Source organism: Marmota monax, unplaced genomic scaffold, assembly GCF_021218885.2.
Source record: "Marmota monax isolate L192 unplaced genomic scaffold, Marmota_monax_Labrador192_F-V1.1 WCK01_AAM20220418_F8-fsc00097, whole genome shotgun sequence".
NCBI classification, from domain to species: Eukaryota; Metazoa; Chordata; class Mammalia; order Rodentia; family Sciuridae; genus Marmota; species Marmota monax.
The window spans coordinates 1,072,264-1,080,248 of NW_026694162.1; positions in this window are offsets into that span (position 1 = coordinate 1,072,264).

Sequence of the window (7,985 nt, forward strand, 5' to 3'; positions counted from 1 at the left end):
AAAATTAGACAATAAGAGAACAAACAACCCAATCAACAAATGGGCCAAGGACCTGAACAGACACTTCTCAGAGGAGGACATACAATCAATCAACAAGTACATGAAAAAATGCTCACCATCTCTAGCTGTCAGAGAAATGCAAATCAAAACCACCCTAAGATACCATCTCACTCCAGTTAGATTGGCAGCCATTATGAAGTCAAACAACAACAAGTGCTGGCGAGGATGTGGGGAAAAGGGTACACTTGTACATTGCTGGTGGGACTGCAAATTGGTGCAGCCAATTTGGAAAGCAGTATGGAGATTTCTTGGAAAGCTGGGAATGGAACCACCTTTTGACCCAGCTATTCCCCTTCTCGGTCTATTCCCTAAAGACCTAAAAAGAGCATGCTACAGGGACACTGCTACATCTATGTTCATAGCAGCACAATTCACAATAGCTAGACTGTGGAACCAACCTAGATGCCCTTCAATGGATGAATGGATAAAAAAAATGTGGCATTTATACACAATGGAGTATTACTCTGCATTAAAAAATGACAAAATCATAGAATTTACAGGGAAATGGATGGCATTAGAGCAGATTATGCTAAGTGAAGCTAGCCAATCCCTAAAAAACAAATGCCAAATGTCTTCTTTGATATAAGGAGAGTAACTAAGAACAGAGTAGGGTCGAAGAGCAGGAGAAGAAGATTAACATTAAACAGGGATGAGAGGTGGGAGGGAAAGGGAGAGAGAAGGGAAAATGCATGGAAATGGAAGGAGACCCTCAGAGTTATACAAAAGTACATACAAGAAGAAGTGAGGGGAAGGGGAAAAATAATATAAGGGGGACAAATGAATGTCAGTAGAGGGAGCAGAGAGAGAAGAGGGGAGGGGAGGGGAGGGGAGGGGAGGGGAGGGGAGGGGAGGGGGGATAGTAGAGGATAGGAAAGGCAGCAGAATACAACAGACACTAGTATGGCAATATGTAAATCAATGGATGTGTAACTGATGTGATTCTGCAATCTGTATATGGGGTAAAAATGGGAGCTCATAACCCACTTGAATCAAATTGTGAAATATGATATATCAAGAACTATGTAATGTTTTGAACAGCCAACAATAAAAAATTAAAAAAAAAAAAAAAAAAAAAAAAAAAAATAAAACTTCGGGGTCATTACTGTTGTTAACTATTTGGTTTAGTCTCAAGAAATATTCACTCATGTACACCATTAAAATTTATCTTACCATTCTCTGAGTTCATTTATATGACAATAAAAATTTCTTTTCATGCTGGGCATGGTGGCACACACTGTAATCTCAGCAGCTTGGAAGGCTGAGGCAGGAGGATGGTGACTTCAAGTTCAGCCTCAGCAAAAGTGAGGCACTAAGCAACTCAATGAGACCCTGTCTGTAAATAAAATACAAAATAGGGCTGGACATGTGGCTCAGTGGTCTAGTGCCCCTGAGTTCAATCCCCAATACCCACCCCACCCCCAAAATAAATCTTCCTCATTAGGAATAAAATAAAACAAATTTTTACATTTCTTTTCTCAAAAAGAACATAAAATGCATTAGGAAGCAACTAGTAGCCCAGAGTACTTTAAAAAACATTATTAATGTATTAGTTGTCCCTTTGAGGCTTAAATTTATAGTGTTTAGTTTACTTTTCAAGGGGAAAGAGTGAAGGATATTCTGAAGTTTTTTGTGGTTGTTGTTTGTTTGTTTGTTTTTCGAGGGTAACTTATTCTATTATTTACATCATTTTTTTAGCACAGAAAATTTTATGGCACTTTTGATATGACAACTACCACTGCTGAGAACATTGTAATAATTAGGTTGGCATCTAACACAATTTACTTTCTTGATGTTGTAAATCCCAAAAGTAACTTCCATGATTTTCTTTAGTCATTCAGAGCATTAGTTAATTTTAAATTTTAAATTTTAGGATTGTCCATAATAAGATATTATAGCAAATGGCATAGATGAATTCTGACTTACTTTAATTAAAATAGTCAATATATTCCGTATTGAAAATTAGTCTATGTGCAATTTGGCTAAAGAAGAGAGAAAAATATGCAAAATATTATATCAAAAATATAAAATCCTATTTTAGATTTTGAAATAGTTTTTGGAAAATCCATAAAACTAATTCTAATAAAATTGTGTTTGCAGTAAGTTATCTGCAACATGTTCAAATTTTGCTTGTTTAAATAATCAATCTGTCACTCTCTTCCTCTCTCTCCATGTGTGCATGCCTGAGTGTGTGTGTGTGTGTGTGTGTGTGTACATAAATCATACATATAAACTACAAGGTTGACATTTGGCTTTATTTCAACTGACATCAGATTATGATTTGAGAGATGACGGAGATTTTATAACATAGTGAATAGTTTTGTCTGTAATGTCATTGGTAATCTTTTTTGTTTGACATGAATCATCTTTTACATGTTAAATTTTGGGTTTTTCTATGATTTTATAAACATTTGCTTTATAATAGAATGTTTACAGAAAATAAAATTTCTGCTGACTTTCCAGCATATTGCAGGCATCTCTTTCACTAATATTCAAGTCAGATTTACACAGCAAATTTCACAAACTCAAAGAAAATTTGTATGTCAATTTTTGACATAACATTGTAGCATCATACTCTATTTAAAAATAAATGACTCCAGTTTACTGACAAAGGAAAAGTGGATTTAATATTTTATAAATGTAATGATTTCTAATAAAGTTTGTTCTTGCTTTTTCTGCACTAAAATTGACTCTCAGACTTCTTTGGACGATTGAAAGTATTAAGTACACCATCAGAGAACAAAAAGCTGAAATTATTAAAGATATTCAAAATCATATGCCAAGACAACAAGGGCAATTCAATGCAAATTTAGAAACCTTATATAATGTCACAGTTTTGACTCTGCTGGAAGCAGCAACACTCTCTCAGAGGTGCACATATGCATGTATTTTTTAAATGAATCAATTTCTGGTGCAGAGTTTGTATGTAAGTTAGGGAATGAAAATCAATCAATGTGAAATAGGAAGTAAACTAAGACTGGAACAATTGATACTTGGTCTATGACAGTCTGTATTTCTGATGTCAAGCCAGTCATGTACTATGGTTCTTTAAAAAGTAAATGGTTCTTTCACTTGTCAAAAATAACAGTAACTAATGGAGGCTTAGGAAGTGATTGCAAAGTTATTTTTGTTACTTCTTTTTCTTTTCCAAGACGAGGAAGAAGTGCTGGGAAGAAAACTTTTTGAGTTTGTGAGTGTTTGATAATTATGGCTTTATAGAGTACAGTATGTGAAAATGGGAAGATACGTGCTATAGCCACCTTACCATTGACCAGTGTTGTCTCTACTACTCCAAAGAATTGACATAAAACTTAACATCATCAAAAAGTTGAGTCAAACATATCCAAAGATTATTATAATATCTCATTAATTTATTGCTGCCGTATATGCTTCAGTAATTTTCTTTGCTCTGGGGTTTTATCACTAGTAAGAGTTTGAAATGAACTTCAAAGTGCAATTTTATAATCTATTAACTTAAAGTTTGGGGGGAAATGCCATCAGATGAAGTAAACCAATATAAAAAGGAATTGCACCATAGCAAAAATTTTAAAAAGGCTTCGGTTCTCTTCACTTCCAGGGTTGTGCTTATGAGAATTTATTAGCAAATGTTATATGCCATATGGTGACTTTGATTTATAAACTGCAGGTGTTTCATTCCATTTTTTTCCAATTATTTAATAAAAATATTTTTATGGCAATGATTTTTTCGTTGTTCTCTCAGAACCTTTTTACCAAACTGACCATTACCTCATCTACCCACATTCGTTCAAAGGAGTCTCAAAATGCCCTCTGTGGAGATTCTCGAAACTGCTTAGCATCAAGGAGAGAGACCTGAAATGAAGGGTTCTCTTCAATCTGTGACCCTATAAACTTAACCATTTGTGTGGATCTACATAAATACTTTTGAACAATATAATCAACTCTGTTAGTACCTTTCTTGAACCACTACAAGAAGAACTGGTTCCCAAAGCTTCCCTCTATCCCTCCCAACACCATCCTTCCTTTGGCTCTGTAAAAGCTGCTTTGTTTTATAGGGAGGGTATTGTCTCTTTTTTTCTGATAAAAGACTAAAGTGGTACATACTCTGATTTGCTCAATGAAAAAGCCTATAGAATTTTTTCCCCAGCTGTCCCACACAAAAAACCATAAATTTTTTCTTAAAATAACTATCACTTCAAGGGGGTGATTGGTCAGGAGCCAACTAGGGACAATGTATGGAGGGGATTTTCAAATTGTAAACTAGAAACTAGGTATGGAAGTTGCCCCAAGCTGGAAACAGCCCAAACCAGAGGAACACCAGTCAGTGTATAGCCTCCTTGAGCCATGGGAAGTGGGAGAAAATTCCTCCATGTCTTTTAAGTAGGTGAGAACCTTTTGGCTGTATCATAACATGGAGGAAGGCATCACAAAGGTGAGAGAGAGAGAGTGGGAGGAGGCTGAACTGATTCCTTATAAGGAAACAGGACCTATGGTAATTATACTAATGGATTCAAGGGGATAGAGTCCTCATAATCTAAGCACTTCTTAAAACTGTTAAATTGGTGATTTAATTTCCAACACATGAATTTTAGGGAGCACATTCAAACTATAGCAAGAATAAAGCTGAAATTCAAATATGGGAAATATATTTTAAAGTGAATATATAATAATTCACAAAATTCAAGTGACTTTTCCAGCATCACACAGTTAGAAAGGTGCAGAACTGGGGTTCAACCAGAAATTTCTGATTTTAAAGATTACATTTTATGAACTGTGCTATCTTATGGTTGAGAACTGACAATTAGAATTAGACGATATTTGGAAAGCATGGGGCAGTAGTAGGGATGAAGAGTTTGGGTTCCACTTTATGACAGAAGCTAATGTTTATTGAATTCTCACTACGTGGTAGACACTAGAATAGCAATTGATATAGTTTATGCATTTCCATCTTCCTAAATTAAACTATTATCCCTATCAGAGAAGTTAGGTAACTTGTCCAGATTGATAAAGCAGGTGTTTGAGCCCAAGTAAATATCACTGTAGTTTTGTGACTCAGGGAAAAGAGCAGGCACTTGGACAACTATTATAATACTGAATTTGAAAGAGGGTTGATGGGGCATGCTCTGAGCTGCAGAGCAGCTGAGAACACCTTCAGGACACTGCATGTGCATGAGAAGCTAGACACCCTGGTATCTTTCAAGCTGGACCAAGGATTGATCCAAAACTTACTCATTATGCCAAGCTGTGCAAGGTTCAAAGCTACAATCTTCATAAAACTTCCAGTGCCTTCTGTTCTGCAGGAAGCTTTCCCCTGCTGTGCCTAGATCAAAACATGGTCTCCACGGGGCTTTTTACACAGATTGTTGCTAAAAAAGTAAACAATTTAAAATCACAAACAGTGCTCCAGAGGAAGGAGGAAAGATAAGAGACTTGACTGCCCTTGCTTATTTCCAGCAAGGCATGTTGGGCTGCAGCTGGTGCATGGGAAACTCATTATGGACATTTGAAGTCTTGACAAATACATTTGGTAACCTGAGAGCACAGCAAGCAGCTTCCTGGCCGAGTAGTCAATCAATCAGTTGTCAGGTTGAAGCAGGCAGCACAGACCAAAGCAAGGCAGCAGATTAGGGGTGAGTGGTGCACTTGGTCAGCTAAGTGAGAAAACAGGACTGGATCATGGTCATCAGTGATGGTAGAAGCACCTCAGAAGAGAATGATCTTCAGTTTTCCCTGAAGTAGAAAGAGGTTTTAACAAAGGGCTCCCTAGAGAGGGGGTAGCACTATTATTAATAACTCCCCACAAGTGAATTATTACATTATTCAGGACCCTGGCAATAAACAGAATCCCAATCAGATGGGTCAACTTAAAAGAGTTAATGAATACACAACATACAGTCCTGGAGTGCAGATTTAAGAAAAGCCATAAAGTAATACTGAGCTACCCTGAGGCTAGTAACAGGCTAATGAGGCAAGGGGAGAAAATTATGCTTCTAGAGACGAGTGTCACCCCAGGAGAGCTATGATTAACAGGGTGCAGCCACTCTTAGAATGTTACGCTGAAACTGGACAGGGGTGGTGCAAGTATTCCACAACTTTTTTTTTCCTGGTACCCTCTTGTCTCTTGCCAGTGTCTCCTCTTGTATAAACCAAATTGAGGAAAGGGAACCACAGGAATGTGATCTGTGTACATTGGCTGTCCAGGGAATATAGTAAAATAGAAATGGACATACGGTGGTTCCAAGTGGGTAATCACATTAGCCACCCACCTTGGTGAGGGGTTCTAGTCTTTTGAACTGTGGTCTCTCATGCAACTTTTCACAAAGAATAACAGGTATGCAAATAGGAAGAAAAAGCAATGCAACTTGATAATGGAGTATGGTAACTTGCTTACAGCCTTGAGGTAATATGGATTCAGCTAGACATCCATTTATGGAAGTGAAGCAAAAGTCCAAATTATTATGTGAAATGAACTTGATTTTATGCACTTGGGAGTTAATTGACAAAATTTAGTTTTCATCATGGTCAAACAAATCTATGAAATTAATCTAATTATTATAAATGAAGCAGAATATCCAGATTATTAGACAAATTCAGCTGATTTTTAAAAATTGCAAGTTAGAGAATCCCAGCTTCTAAGACAGGAGTCCCCAGTGTTTTTCCTTTTCAACAAAGCAATAAAACTTATTTTTTACTTTTCTCAAAACCATGTCATTATTGGATTGGTATCAATGACAAGGACTGAGATTTTCATAAAAAATTTGATACCCCAAATGGGATCTGAAAGAAGCCCCCACTTCAGCTTCCTTGGGTAGAACTGGCTCTTCAAGGAACCCCACTTCCATGTTGAAGACGCAAGGTAGCTGGTAAACTTGTTGAGAGACAATTGCAGGAGAGTTAGGAGCTGGGTGAGTTTGCCCAGTTCAAATCAGACGGATTCGTGAGTAAAAGGAGGGACTGGGAGACCATACCAGCAGCTGTGGAAGCTCCTTTTGTTTCAGGAACTCCTTCCTTCTTTCCATAAAAAGTACAGTTTGCTCCAACTTGATCCACTTTGAGAAAAAACTTTGGTCAGCTGGTAAGTCCTCTGGTGTACAGCTGAGATCCTTGATTCTACAAATGTTATTCCTCTTCATGGGGAACATCTAGCCCTCTTTTTAGGGACATCTGTGGCACCACTGGTGTAGAAGTCATGGTGAAGCAGGACTCAAGAACCTAGGGATATTTACTCTCTTCTGATCAGTTCTAAGTTCTTATCTGTTTGTTAGCCTTGGCGTTGGAAATTTCCTCTGTTTTTGTTTGGTTTGTATCTGTTAATGCCCCTTTTAAGACATGGCAAATACTTCATTGATCCTATAGATAGTCTTTTGTGAAATATCTTGGCTGATAAATTTAAAGGGTCTCATCTGTCAGCCATGATTTGGGGGCTCCTCTCTGGTTGTCTGTCTCTGTTTCTTTTTTGTACAATCTTGCAGTTGGAGTTGGTCTGCCAGAGGCAAAATGAGTTGAAGAAAGGGACACCTGTAGTTATAACCCTGTCTAAGATAACATTTTACTCCAATGATCTGGCTTTTGAATATCTTTCTGTATTATTATACAATCTTGCATTTGGAATCAGTCTGTCATTGGGAAAATAATTGGAAGACATTTATATGTACAGCTTTGTCTGTTTTAAAAGTTTCTGTCTGTCTGTTTGGTTTTGGTGAGCCTGTCTAGTCTGCTCCCACCCCCCCCAGTCTGTTACTGACCCTTTAAGACATGGGCCATGCTGAGTTAGTGCTCTCTTGAAAGAGAAATCTTGACTGAATGGTATAAGCCTATAGGTATAAACCTGTCTAAAAGAAAGATGGTTTTCTTTAACACACTCTGGACTTTGAATGTTTTTTTTTCTGGATTATTACACAATCTTAAAGTTTGAGTTGCTCTTTCAGGGGTCAAGTATATGGGAGAGT